Source organism: Chiloscyllium plagiosum, unplaced genomic scaffold (genome assembly GCF_037043375.1).
Source record: "Chiloscyllium plagiosum isolate Xiang-an unplaced genomic scaffold, Cpla_swu_hap1 HiC_scaffold_32, whole genome shotgun sequence".
Lineage (NCBI taxonomy): Eukaryota > Metazoa > Chordata > Chondrichthyes > Orectolobiformes > Hemiscylliidae > Chiloscyllium > Chiloscyllium plagiosum.
Genome location: NW_028270170.1, coordinates 44,477,496 through 44,492,987, shown reverse-complemented (window position 1 = coordinate 44,492,987; position 15,492 = coordinate 44,477,496).

Genomic DNA, 15,492 nt, shown 5'->3' with positions numbered 1-15,492 from the left:
AAACTTGTGGGAATAGCTCAGAGTAAAGACCTGGATATTTTCTTGTAAGTGGCCAAACTGTGAACTGGGCTGACACAGGGAAAAGAAAACCATAGAAAAATGTGAACAGGAATGGGCCATTCATCCCTTCAAACTGCCATTCGATAGGATCATGACTGATTATTCAATTCAGAGCCTTGTTCCCATTCTCTTCCAATCCCTTTAATTTGTTTAACTCTAACAACTATCTCTAACTCTTTCTTAAAAACATTCAATAATTTGGCCTCAACCATTTTGTGTCCGAGCACTCCACAACTTCTGGGTGAAGAAATTTCTCCTCAGTCCTAAGTGGCCTACCTCATCTTTTAAACTGTGACCCATGGTTCTGGACATCAGTCACCAGAAACAGCCTTTCAGTATTTACTCTGTTGAGTCCTGATAGAATTTTAGAGGTTTCTATGAGATCTCTCATTATTCTAAACTCCAGTGTATGTAGTCCTCACCATTCCAGTTTTTCTGGATATGTCAGTGCTGTTATCTCAGGAATCAGCCTGGTAAGCCTTTATTGCACTCCCTCCACAGCCAGACCATCTTTCCTCAAATAAGAGTCCAAAGTGGAACACTACTCCAGATGTGATCTCACCAAGGCCCTGTACAATTGAAGACAAGCTGCTCCTGTACTTGAAACCTCTTGCTATGAAAGCCAATGTATCTTCACTTGCTTCTTGAAATAACCTGTTGAAGCTGGTGTCCTGTCAACAAGTCACCCTTTATTTACTCATGCACAGCACACTGGTTGTGGCCAGCCAGCTCAAAGTCAGTCCCTGAACTGAGGAGATTCTAAATCCCCTGCTTGTATTTTTTTCCCCCCCATAGTTATACAAAATACAACAGTATCAATACACAAAAGAAATATAAACATAACCATAAAGGTGCCTGATATCTCTCAAAACCACAAAAAACAGACTTTTCACACAAGGTCACTGTCCTTTTAAGAAAGGTACCACAATAACAGAAGTCCAAAACAAAAGAGCCTGTTTCAGCCCCTAAGGGCAATGTTTCCAACAGGCTAAAGCCCACAATATATAATTACAAACTTTACACATCACCTGCATCCAGGCAGGAAGGAAAACTATCTACAAAAACATAGCTGAAAATATTCAGTAATGAAAATCACTGATTACGTAACTCAACTCCCCCTGACAGCCTCCAGGTACCCTACACACCTGACACCAGTCCATACCAGATACTGATCAGACCGTCCTTGGTTAGTCTTCCCGCTGGATAGTCATCATCCTTCTGGTCTCTGGCTACCCTGCTTACTGACTGACCAATCTGGGGAGGGCCATCGACCCTCTGGCTCCCAACCAGCTCGCAAACTGTCTGGCCCTTCCTTGGGTGGCTTTCCTATGGACACACTGTCAGCTGCCTGGCCCCTGGTCACCCATGTACTAACAGACACCCTCTCAGGCCAGTCATCGAACCTCCAGCTCACAGCTGCCCCACATTGATCAGCCCACTCTGGCCCACGTCCCTCTGGGTCAATTGGTAGCCACCCACCCTATGCACTAAATGGCCTGTAGCCTGCCTCCCATCGCACATGCTCAAGGGCCATTGAGCCCCCAGCACTTCAGTCCCTAGCTGACCTTCTAACCACCCAACTGCACACACAAAAAACCCCAAAACACAATCAATTACACAACCAACAGACAGTAACAGGGTTTACAAAACCTCTTACAATAGAGAATCCCAACACCCAGCCAGAGTCCACACCCGAAGGAAGAATTCACATACAGAAGGAAAGTTCGCTCATGAGAACGGATTCCACCCGCGGAAACATGGTCCACTCACAGGAGATGGGCCTAACCCCCATGACACAAAACACAAACCAAGGTCGAGTCACATCACTGAGTCATCCTGGAACTCAGTTCTCTCCAATAGTACCATTGGCTGTTTAGCCAGTAGTTTCAGGACCTGGCTCAAACAACAGTACATACTGGCTGCAACTTAGCCAGCACAGAAATCAGTTGTCTTCACTGCAGCACACTGGCTGTGTGGCCAGCCAGCTCAGAGTCAGTCCCTGAACGGAGGGGATTTCAAATCTCCAAAACTTACAAAATACAATACAATGGTAACAATACACAAGAAAAACAGTGATACAACCACAAAGTGCCTGAAATTCACAAATCAAACACTGTAAAAATTTAGAGTTTTCACACAAGCCTTTGATAAGAGGTACCATAAATGACAGAAATCCAGAATGGTTAGTTTAAACCCCCAAGGGCACGGTTTAAGGCTAAAATCCGCAACATACAATTACAAACACTTTACACATTACCTACACTCAGGCACAAAAGAAAACTGTCTACAAAACACAACATAGCCAAAAAAAAACATTGAAAAACTTTGATTAATCCTCTGCTTATTTTGGTCAGCCAGGACCTCCTAATTGTCCCAGGTTACAAACCCAACCAAGGACCTGGTAGTCAATGAGATCCACCTGGTTCCAATCACTACATCCCTCCCCAACCCCCTCCCAAGTCCGGGAGTGAAGACCTGGTCTTTCTCTTGCAGTTTTCCCTGAGATATTTTCGCCCCAGCTCCAGTACCAGTTCTTCTGATTCGAACTCTAAGACAGGCAGCGTGTACCAGACTGTAGTCTGTATCCTGCCTCTGGAGCATCTCAGGAGAGAGAATTTCCCCCTCTTCATGCAGCGGTAATGGTTTTGAGGCTGCATCTATCTCAGTCTCTAAATATTTCCTCAATACTAGGTGGAGGAGGAGAACCTACCGTTTGCAGCAGAGAGCGGCGGGAGCTGGGCAGAAGTGAAGTCGGAGCGCAGAGGCTGTTGGGAAGGTGGTGGAGTGTTATTTAAGTAGGTGTGTGGAAAGTGTGTACACATTCAGATTCTGACAGACCATATTGCAGCATTAAAGAACTAGATGACCTCAGGCTCATCCAAGAGCCTGAGATCTTTCTAGACAGGACCTTCAGCGAGGTTATTACACCAAGCATACCAGAAGAGAGTAGAAGGGAAAAGATGATGAGGAAGGCAGGGATGAGACAAGTGCAAGAGACCCTGGGGGAAGTACCTGTCAGGAACAGGTTGAATCTCTTGGAAGCTGTAGAGACAGATGTCATTGCCAGTCTGAGAGGCGGTCAGGTCTGCCATTCAGAAATCGGTGTGGAGGCAGAGCCAAGGAGTCAGACATCACAGAGCCGTGGTAATAGGGGACTCCATAGTGAGAGGGACTGAAAGGGGTTTCTGTGGCAACAGGCAAGATTTGAGGATGGTGTGTTGCTTTCCTGGTGCCAGGATTAAGGACATCACAGACAGAGTGCAGGAAATCCTCAAGGGCGAAGGTGAAGAGCCAGATGTGGTGGTGCATGTCGGCACAAATGACGCCGGGAACAAGAGGAAGGACATTCTACAGCGGGACTTCGGAGAACTCGGAAGGCAGCCGAAAAGCAGGACATCCAGGGTGGTTATCTCCGGTTTGCTTCCATTTCCTCGGGCTGGAGAGGACAGGAACAGGGAGATAATGGACTTGAATGTGTGGCTGGAGAACTGGTGCAGGAAGCAAGAATTTAAATTTAGATTAGATTAGATTACTTACAGTGTGGAAACAGGCCCTTCGGCCCAACAAGTCCACACCGACCCGCCAAAGCGCAACCCACCCATACCCTTACATTTACTCCTTTAACCTAACACTACGGGCAATTTAGCATGGCCAATTCACCTGACCCGCACATTTTTGGACTGTGGGAGGAAACCGGAGCACCCGGAGGAAACCCACGCAGACACGGGGAGAATGTGCAAACTCCACACAGTCAGTCGCCTGAGTCGGGAATTGAACCCGGGTCTCTGGCGCTGTGAGGCAGCAGTGCTAACCACTGTGCCACTGTGCCGCCCATCAAATTCTTGGATCACTGGGGTATGTTTAGCGGTAAGGATAAATTATACAAGAGGTACGGGTTGCACCTTAATAGGTGAGGGACCAGCATTTTGGCAGGTAGGTTTACCACTGCAACACAGCTGAGGGGGAGGCAGAAAGAAAGAGAGAGAAGGGAACAAACTGGGAGTTTAAGGAGGAAGTTAAAGGGAAATTTAGAACAAGGCAAGTTAAGAAAGTCAATGGAGCAGAAAACTCAAAGGATCACGCCGTAAGGTCAAGCAAAATAAGGTTTGAAAGGAAGGGTGAGGGGAGTAACAAATTAAAAATATTATATATGAATGCATGAAGCATTAGAAATAAGGTGGATAAGCTTGAGGCTCCTTTGGAAATTGGCAGTTACAATGTTGTGGGGGATAACTGAGACGTGGCTTCAAGTGGACAGGGCCTGGGAAATGAATATTCAAGGCTATATGTGCTATCGTAAGGACAGACTAACTGGCAGAGGGGATAGGGTGGCCCTTTTGGTAAGAAATGGTATTCAGTCCCTTGCGCAAGGGGACCAAGAATCAGGGTATGTAGAGTTAGTATGGATAAAGCGGAGAAATTCTAAGGATATAACGACCCTAATGGGAATTACCTACAGACCCCCAAACAGTGGCCTGGACGTAGTGTGTAAGTTGAATAAGGAGCTGAAATTAGCCAGTCGCAAAGATATACTACAGTTGTTACGAGGGGGATTTCAACATGCAGGTAGACTGGGAGAATCAGGGGGGTACTTGACCTCAAGGAAGGGAGTTTGTGGAGTGCCTCAGATGGATTCTTAGAACAGCTGGTGCTGGAGCCTACCAGAGAGAAAATAATTCTGGATCTGGTGTTGTGCAACAAACCAGATTTGATCAGGGACCCCGAAGTAAAAGGAGCCATTAGGAGGTAGTGACCACAATACAATAAACTTTAATCTGCAGTTTGAAAGGAGAGGCTAGAATCGGAAGTGACAATATTTCAGTTGAATAAGGGGAACTATGGAGCTATGAGGGAGGAGCTGGCCAAAGTTCAATGGTGCAATACCCTAGCAGGGATGGTGATGGAACAACAATGGCAGGTATTTCTGGGTATAATGCAGAAGATGCAGGATCAGTTCATTCCAAAAAGGAAGAAAGATCCTAAGGGGTGGCCGTGGCTGACTTGGGAAATTAAGGACCATATAAAGACAAAAGGGAAAAAGTATAACATAGCAAAGATGAGTGGGAAATTGGAGGACTGGGAAGCTTTTAAAGAACAACGGAGGATAACTAAAAAGGAAAGACGCAAAGAAAAAAGGTACAAAGGTAAACTGGCCAAAAATATAATGGAGGAAGTAAAGGCTTTTTTTAGGTATGTGAAAAAAAAATGGTTAAGACTAAAATTGGGCCCTTGAAGACAGAAACGCGTGAATTTATTACAAAGAACAAAGAAGTGGCAGAAGAGTTGAATTGGTACTTTAGATCTGTCTTCACTGGGGAAGACACAAGCAATTACCAGATGTAATAATGGCTGAAGGACCTGAACTGAAGGGAATTTATATTAGGCAGGAAATGGTTTTGGAGAGACTGTTAGATCTGAAGGCTGATAAGTCCCCAGGACCTGATTGTCTGCATCCCAGGGTACTGAATGAGGTGGCTCTAGAAATCGTGGATGCATTGGTGATCTTTTTCCAGTGTTCTATAGATTCAGGATCAGTTCCTGCAGATTGGAGGGTGGCTAATGTTGTCCCACTTTTTAAGAAAGGAGGGAGAGAGAAAACAGAATTTTTGACCAGTTAGTCTGGAGGTCAAAATGCTGGAGTCAATTATAAGGATGACATTACAACACATCTAGATAGCAGTAGCAGGATAGGTCAGAGTCAACATGGATTTATGAAGGGGAAATCATGCACGACTAATCTTCTGGAATTTTGAGGATGAAACTCTGACGATGGACAAGGGAGATCCAGTAGATGTAGTATACCTGAACTTTCAGAAAGCCTTTGATAAAGTCCCACATAGGAGGTTAGTGAGCAAAATTAGAGAACATGGTATTAGGGGCAAAACACTGACATGGATTGAAAATTGGTTGGCTGACAGGAAACAAAGAATAGTGATAAACGGCTCCCTTTCGGAATGGCAGGTGGTGACCAGTGGTGTGCCACAGGGATCAGTGCTGAGACTGAAGCTTTTTACAATGTACATTAATGATATAGATGAAGGTATTAAAAGTAATATTAGCAAATTTGCTGATGATACTAAGCTGGGTGGCAGGGTGAAATGTGAGGAGGATGTTAGTAGAATACAGGGTGACCTGGATAGGTTAGGAGAGTGGATGAATGCATGGCAGATGCAGTTTAATGTGGATAAATGTGTGGTTATCCACTTTGGTGGCAAGAACAGGACGGCAGATTACTACCTTAATGGAGTCAAGTTAGGTGAAGGGGCAGTACAACGAGATCTCGGTATTCTTGTACATCAGTCAATGAAACCAAGCATGCAGGTACAGCTGGCAGTGAAGATGGCTAATAGCATGCTGGCCTTCATAACAAGAGGAATTGAGCATAGAAGCAAAGAGGTCCTTCTGCAGCTGTACAGGGCCCTGGTGAGACCGCACCTGGAATATTGTGCGCAGTTTTGATCTTCAAATTTGAGGAAAGACATTTTGGCTATTGAGGGAGTGCAGCGTAAGGTCACGAGGTCAATTCCCAGAACGGCGGGAGTATCTTACACTGAAAGATTGGAGCGACTGGGCTTGAGTTTAGAAGGCTGAGAGGGGATCTGATTGAGACGTATAAGATTATCAAAGGATTGGACACTCTGGAGGCAGGAAGAATGTTTCTACTGATGGGCGAGTCCCGAACCAGAGGACAGTTTAAAAATAAGGGGTAGGCCATTTAAGAATGGAGTTGAGGAGAAACTTCTTCACCCAGAGAGTGGTGGGTGTATGGAATGCTCTACCCCAGAAGGCAGTGAAGGCCAAGTCTCTGGATACTTTCAAGAAAGAGTTGGATAGGGCTCTTAAGGATAGTGGAATCAAGGGTTATGGGGATAAGGCAGGAACAGGATACTGACTGAGGATGGTGATCAGCCATGATCATAATGAGTGGTGGTGATGGCTCGAAGGGCAGAATGGCCTACTCCTGCACCTATTGTCTATTGTTTCTGACAGGCCTTTTGTGCTGTTCTGAGGGGCCATGTGTGTTTTGCTCCAGCCATGTTTGTGAGGTAACAGTTTTCAGGTGAAGTAAGTGTTTGCTCAGGACTATTGCCTACCTGAATTTTGTAAGTCAGGGGACGTGATTTCACGTCCACCTTGCCTCATACCCATACAGGGCCATTCCCATGGTTCCAGCACTGAACTCAGTCCCCGGAATTAAATAGTCTCTCTTGCTTAGAGGTGTACATTGGCGTTCCTGCTACCGTTTCACACTCCTCCCAGGTCTGGGAATATCTGGTTTAACCTGGTGTAGAGTCTTTTCCCCATCAGCAACTGTGCTGGAACTACCCATGTTGTTACATGTGGAGTGGTCCTGTAATTGAACAGGAACCAGGACAATCTGCTATCAAGGGAAGCTGTAGGCTGCTTCTTAAGGTCAGTACAACGTGTGGACCAATCTTTTTACTAGACTGTTGGACAATGGGCAGTGTGGAGCTGTGCTTATGCACTGAATGCCATTTGACTTTAGGAAACACTCAAATTCCCTGCCAGGAAATGATGCCACTTGTCTGTGACCAGTACTTCTGGGACTCCAAATATCGTTAAAAATGACCGCAGCTTCTCAATCAGCACTGGATTAGTGGTGCTGGAAGAGCACAGCAGTTCAAGCAGCATCCGAGGAGCAGTGAAATCGACATTTCGGGCAAAAGCCCTTCATCAGGAATAAAGGCAGAGAGCCTGAAGCGTGCAGAGATAAGCTAGAGGAGGGTGGGGTTGGGGGTGGGGAGAAAGTAGCATACCTTAGTTGCAGTGGGAGAGGGACTCCCTGAGATTCTTATAGAGAGAGGAGGAAAACTTCTTCAAGGCAGGCATCCTTGCAAGAGGATTCGCAGTAGGGTTAAAATCAACTGCTGTGCTCTTCCAGCACCACTAATCCAGAATCTGGTTTCCAGCATCTGCAGTCATTGTTTTTACCTCTCAATCAGCACTGTCTGGTCTTTCTTCAGTAGCCCTACTTGGGGTACGTAATCCGTTACTATGACAAGTTCCCTTAAATGTAAGGGTGAAACTTTGTCACACCAAAGATGACTATCAAACCTTCCTTCTCCATCTGGTCATTCTTGTGTTTGGCATCAGCTAAAGTCCAGGAAGCCTACACTACTACGTAGTCCTCTCAAATGGACCACCGGTGAGCCATCACTACCCTGATACCATACAGGGAGGCATCACATGTCAACACCACCTCACTTCAGGTCATACTGGGCCAACACCTTAGATGATGATAGTTGCATTTTCACTACCTTAAAGGCTACTTCTTGGTTACACAACCATTTCCAAGACAGACTTTTTCAACATCAGGTGTAAGGATACTAAGATGGAGGCCAGATTTCATATGAATTTTTTGTAATAATTCACTAACCCTAGCTCCAATACAAACATGGGAGCCGTGGCTCCTTTGATTACTCTCACTTGCCAAACACAAGTGTGCCCAGATAGAGAAGGAAAGTTTGGCAGTCATCTTTGGTGTGAGAAAGTTTAACCAATACTTTAATAGACAGTGTTGTCAACTTTCTAACCCAAGTAGGTCACTTGAAGTGCCTGGAACACATCTTTCCAAAACGTACACCCACACAGGAGAAACATTTAAGTGCTATGACCAAGTTCATCAAGTGCACTTTATTGGTCTTCCTTGTAAAATAAGTCATTCAGATAAGTACATATCTGGGGTGGCCCTTGTAAAATGTTCTCCATGGTTCACTGGAAAAAGAGAAGATTGATGATACCCCAAATGACAGCCTCACATGTTAGTACAAATCCTTAGGTACTTTTGGGGCTCCTCATCTAGTGCAATTGCAGGTAGATGTGACTCATGTCCAGCTTTGTCAAGAACAGCTCCTCCCCACCAACTGCATACAAATCCTGAGAGATCAGGTATTTACCCAGTTGCAATAAGTGGTTTATCGTTTGTTTAAAATCCCCACAAAGGGGAACTAAGCAGTCAGGCTTCACAATCTGGTGTTGTCCATTCCACATCCTGCACTGGTTTGATCAGTCCCTCGCTTTACAGCCTTTTGGTTTCTGCCTATACTGCTGTCCAAAAGACAAATGACACTGGACAGGTCTTAGAATCTCAGAATTCCTTCCTGGCCAGGATGTAAAGTAGTTTTGGCCCCTTTAATAGTCTCATGCCCTTCCAGACTTCACTGAGGCAGCCATTTTCCAATCAAAATGTTGATCTGATCCAGGTGAATCTTTCTCAACCAATTCCACCCCAATAGGCTTGGGTCCAAGCCTTTTACTACCATCAGTGGTAACTGAACCAATTGTTTCTCATAGGAGACTGGAAGTGAAGTCATACCTTTAATCTGCAATGGTTCCCCAGTGTATGTTCTCAGTCTGGCTGAGATCTTGTGCCTACTTTAGGATTGGAACCTGAGCAAATCTTGTTAAAGACAGATTCTGCAACCAGAGATACAGTTGTACTTGCATCAACCTCCATGGGAACTTGGTGACCATTTAACCAAATGTTAATTTTAATTGGTTCTGACTTGGATGTTAAGCAATTTAAAGGTTCCAACCTACATGCAGAAGGACTTTCTGGGGTGTGCACTCTCCTGGGGTACCAGTCTATGAGTTATCTCACTCATGTCAGGCCTCATAGGCCTCCTTTGAGGCTTCAAATCCTCATGCACGCAGCAACTACAATGGCTGGCTGGCCTGGGTCCTGGAGAGCATTTTAACCATTGGTCAGGGTTTGGCTTTGTTTTGGTGTTTTTCTGTGGGCTGGCCTAGGATATTCCCTGTATGAGGGCATGTGAATGCTTATATTCAAATGGTGCTCCCCAAGCTCAGTTGGACAGGTGATGGGGTCCACTTCTATTGGGATGTCCAGAGATTCCCATGCTCCACTTGCCACATTTTCTAATGGCAAAGCCAATTGTAGAGTCTATTTGGAGTCCAGTTAGGCTTCAGCTAGTATGAGCTTTTGCATGGTTAGGTCATTAATCCCACATACTAAACAGTCAGCATCTCTTTCAGGGTTAACCCAAAATCACATGTTTCTGCCAGTCATCTCAACCTCAGCAAAAAAAGAGAAAATCCCAATACAGATTCCCCTGATTCTCGAACAGCTGAATAAAACTGATAGCATCTCAAGATTAAAGAAGGGGTCACAATATTCTTTAGTCAACTCAGTCAACTCTTGGAAGGGTTTAGTTTTGGCTGCCCCTAGGAAAATTAAGTCCCTTGTAACCAAAAATGCTGCAAGTCCACATACAGTCAGAAGGATTATTCATTGCTTTTCATCTGCCCCAATCTCATTAGCCTGGAAAATGATCACATTCTGTCCACATATTGGGCCCAGTTTTTGACTGTTTCAAACAAGTCACACTTCCTGAATAAAGGCATGATGCCAGAAATGCTTACCCCAACTCCAAGATGACTGCTGTGAGTGAATATTCTTCAGGCACATATGGTTTTCTCCTGTTGCCACTGAAATAACTGCACAGAGGCCAGTATTCCATCACCAAGTCACACTTTATTTACTTGCATACAGTACACTGGCCATGGGCCACAGTTTGGAGTCCATCTCTGAACTAAGGAGATTCTAAATCCCTATTTATAGAGATGTTACTTCTGGAGCAGGTGGGATTTGATTCAAGTCCTCTCAACTCAGGAGATTCCCATTTACATTGGTCAGCCAGGGCTTCCCGATTGCGGTTGTTAACCTGGACCAATCAAGGAATTTATAATGAACAAGGTCCATTTGGTTCCAATCACTACACTGCTGTACCCACATTCTTACTTTCAACCGGTCTACAAAGACACCCAGGCCTTGTTTCTCAATCTATCACCATTCAGATAACAAGTGGATACAAAATTAAGTTGAGGGATAGGACTTAGTGAGTCATGATCGATAGATAGTTTTCAGGTTGGAGGAAGCTTTGCCGTGGAGTTCAGTATTTAGACTCTTGTTTTGTCTGCTGTATATTAATGATCTTGATTGTGTGTAAGGGACAAATTTAAAATTTACAGATGTCACTAATATTGGAAAACTCTTAAACTGTGAGGAGGACATTGTGGGACTGTAAAAGAACATTGATAATTTGGTGGAATGTACAAATAGGTCCACATGAGATTCATTGCAAGGCAGTATGAGGTCAGAAGAACATTGAATAACAATGCAAAATAAAGGGAACAATTCCAAATAGGGTGTAGGAGCTGAGGGTCCTCCATCCTCATAGAGGCAGACGGTTCATGACATTTAAAAAGTATTTATTTACTCATTTGCAATGCTGTTTCCCACAGGGATACAGACCAGGAGCTGAAAGTGTGATTCGGCTGAATGGCAGATAGCATAATGTGATGGACTGAACGGTTTCCTTTTGTGCTACAAATCTTTATGATTTAATCATTTGTCTGATACAAGGGGTAGCTGGCACATCTACACGCCTACATACCATGAAAAGTGGGCTTTATCATGTGTTTTCAGCCAGTACCTGTTACCTGAACATTGAGATCCTCTTCTGGAACATCTCAGGCTGTGGGTAACTAAATGTACTCTGTTCCTGAGGCTACTGGTCCTTATCACTCTTCAACTCTTCACTTGTGTAACATTTGTTTATTTGCATCAACACTTTGTAGGTTATCAAATATAGCCCTCTAGTTGTGTGTCTATGACTTCTCCACACAACTCATTCTAGACTGGCTTCTTTTCTCTTACTGATGTAAGAGTCATAAGGTCAGTTACATCATCATAATTTACATGAATCTCACTACACTGCAAAGTGTGCAGTGAATTTCTTCTTCCAATTTGCTGCACTCAAGTTTTCTAGGTCTGAAGACTTCATTTAATAATGAATAGAACAAGACAATTTCAAAGTGTCAATCCTTGCTCCTGGGAGCTAACTGTCAGTTAAATCAGTCACAAAATGGATGTGACAATTGAAAACTGTTAAAGTTGTCCTTTGAGTCTTGTTTGCCTGATAATTGATGGTAAATGGAAAGAGGCTGCTGGAGTACAATCAGCTATCAATCAAAAACAAAGTGCTCTCTGCCAAGTCCCGTGGGAAAAGTTTCCCTCAGACTGCAATCATTTTGTTACTTTAGTTTTGAAGCACAATTTTGTGTTTTTGCATTCAGTCATACATGTTACCTGCCGGATTTGTGAATATACATTTTGATGCACTGTTTCCTCAATGTTTACAGAGCTCCGAAATACTTTTCCTTTTAGTTAGTTGTACAATTCTTTTTTTAAAAAAAACATGATTGAACTTGCATCCACCCCACTGTCAGGCAGTGCTTTCCAGCTACAGAGCACTCACCGTGAGAATAACGATCCCACATGTCACCATTGCATTAGCAACTCCGGATCTGTCATACACAGACTTTTTCAATACACAGACGTCTTTGTCTCAAACTGGGAAATTGGGAGGTTTCCTTTGTTGGCCCAACCTTTTGCCTTGTGAGAATTTACTTCAACTACATCTTAGGTTAGGTTTCATTGTCACGTGTACTCACTTATAGAAATAGAGGAAAAGCATGAAAAGTGCAAAGAATCACCACTCTGAGGTGCCATCTTCGAATTCTAAATAAAAAGCAGAAGTGAAAGAAACAACAACAGCAAACGAGATGTCCAGTTCTGTCCATCCCATCACCTACTCTGCTGCAATGACTCTTGCTCACCCTCCTGATTCTGGAAATTGGCCAGGCCCTGGAACCTACACCAGCTCTAAGGGGGCACAGTGGGGTCGCAGTTTGGGGTTTCATCCCCATTGCCACTGTGAGTCCTGCACCAGGCCCACCAATGCTACCACTGCTGCAGTCTCGCTGCTGCCACCAGGAGTCCTGCACAGGACCCACTAACACTGCTGTTGGTGGGGCAAAGAGTCATGACTCTCCTGTGCCAATGAGTTCCGCGCTGGGCCTAAACTTGCTGCTGCCAATGCCACAGCGACTGAGCACATCAGGAGAGTGAAGAGATAAAAAGCTAAAATTTTTGAGAAAAGGTAAAAAAGACAGAAGAAAGGAGCAGGCGAGCTCCAGGCTTAGAAGCCCACTCACTGCCCTCTGCTGCCATCTTGAATGCTTTCTGAGCTGTTTCCTCCTTAAACCGTGTCCATTGTTTACTATATATTTGATTCCCATTAACCCAGGTCAGGTCCATCCTCACCATATTGAAATTGGCACTTCCCTAATTAACTATTTTGGAGGAACCTATGTCGCATTTGGCCTGAATGTAAGCATTAAACAGACGTTCAGGTGGATTAATGAATAATACAGAGCCATGTATGGAAAGAAGGACACCATAAGGCACCTGGGTAAGGCGCTGAGTTTTGCCATTTGATTCCAAGAGCTTTCATGTTGCATTCCCTCTGCAGCAAGTGATGGTGGCGTTGTTGTTGCAGTTCATGGGATTACTGTGAAGATGGTAGACAGTTCTGGTCTGTCTAGTCCTTTAGGGGCTTAGCAAAGTCTGGATCACCTCAATCTGTACAGGGCAGCCTTAGTCAGGGCTGAGAACAGCATTTATGTCACAGGGGAGACAGGAAGCCAGTTACTTGCCTAATTCTCAATCTCTGACCTGTTCCTCTAGAACAGTTTTTATGTAGTTTGTCCAGTTGAGTTTCTGGTCAATGACAAACCCAGGATGTTGGTCGTTGAGTTCAAGAAGCAAATGTTCAAAGATTAGATTCTGTCTTGTCATTGCCTGGCACTTGTGCAGTGCAAATGTTACTTGCCCTAGCCTGATTTTGCATGGACTACTTCAGTACCTGAGGAGTTGTGAATGGTGCTCAACATCATGAAATCAGTGGCAAACATCCCTACTTCAGACCTTATGATGGAGGGAATTCACTGAAGCAGCTGAAGATGATTGGGCCTAGGACACTACCCTGAGGAACTCCTGCAACAATCTCCTGGAGCTGAGATGATTACCCTTCAGCAACCAAAACCATCTTCCTATACACCAGGTATGACTCAACCAGCAGAGATTTCCTCCAGTTTATCTAATGATTCCAGTTTTGTTAGGGCTCCTCGATGCCACACTTGGTCAAATGCATCCTTCATGTTAAGGGCAGTCACTCTCACCTGACCTCTGGAATTCAGCACAGTGACTCAGTGGTTAGCACAGCAGCCTCACAGTGCCAGGTTTGATTCCAGCCTTGGGTGACTTTCTGCGTGGAGTTTGCACATTCTCCCTGTGTGTCTGCATGGGTCTCCTCTGGGTGCTCTGGTTTCCTCCCACAGTCCAAAGATGTGCAGATTAGGTGAATTGGCCATGCTAAATTGCCCATAGTGTTCAGGGATGTGTAGGCTCGGTACATTCGTGAGGGGAAATGTAGAATAATAGGGTAGGGGAATGGGTCTGCGTGGGATACTTTTCAAAGGGTCAGTGTGAACTTGTTGGGCCAAATGGCCTATTTCTCCACTGTAGGGATTCTATGATTCAGTCCATGTTGGGACCAAGATGGTAATGACCTCAGGAACTCAGTGGTCCTGACAGAACCTAAACGCAGTCTCAGTGAGTTGAGTTACTGTAGGCTTTCACTTTTTATACTTGAGTTATGCAGCTCACAAGAACAAAGGAGTTTTATATAGGCCTCCCAATTGTTCCAGGGATGTAGAGGAAAAGACAGCAAAGATGTTTCTCAATCAGAGCGAGAATAACAGGGTAGTTGTTATGGAGTCTTTAACTTTCCCAGCATTGACTGGGAATACATGGTTCATGTAGTTTAAATGGGTCAGTTTTTGTTCAATGTGTGCTGGTGGGTTTTCTGACACAGTATGTAGTCAGGCCAACAAGGGGCGATGCTATATTGGATTTGGTACTGGAGAATGAACACTTCCAGGTGTTAGATTTGTATGTAGGTGTGCACTTTGGCGGTAGTGACCATAATTCGATTATGTTTACAATAGCAATGGGCAGGGATATGTATATACTGCAGGGAAAGTGGAATAACTAGGGGAAAGGCAATTATGATGCGATTAGGCAAACTTTAGGATGCATATGATGGGGAAGGAAACTGCATGGGATGGACACACTTGAAATGTGGAGCTTATTCAAGGAACAGCCACTGCATGTCCTTGATTAGTATATACCTATCAGGCTGAGAGGTAGCTGTGGAGAGAGGGTGCCATGGTTTACTAAAGAAGTTGAGGCACTTGTCAAGAGAAAGAAGAAAGTTTATGTGAGTATGAGGCGTGAAGACTCAGTTAGTGGACTTGAGAGTTATAAGTTAGCCAGAAAAGATCTAAAGAGAGGGCTAAGAAGAGTCAGAAGGGGATGTGAGATGTTGTTGGCGGATAGGATCAAGGAAAACCCTAAGGTCTTCTACAGGTATATCAGGAATAAAAGAATGACTAGAGTAAGATTAGGGCCAATCAAAGATAGAAGTGGAAAGTTGTGTGTGGAATCTGAGTATATGGAGAAGTGCTTAATGAATACTTTTTGTC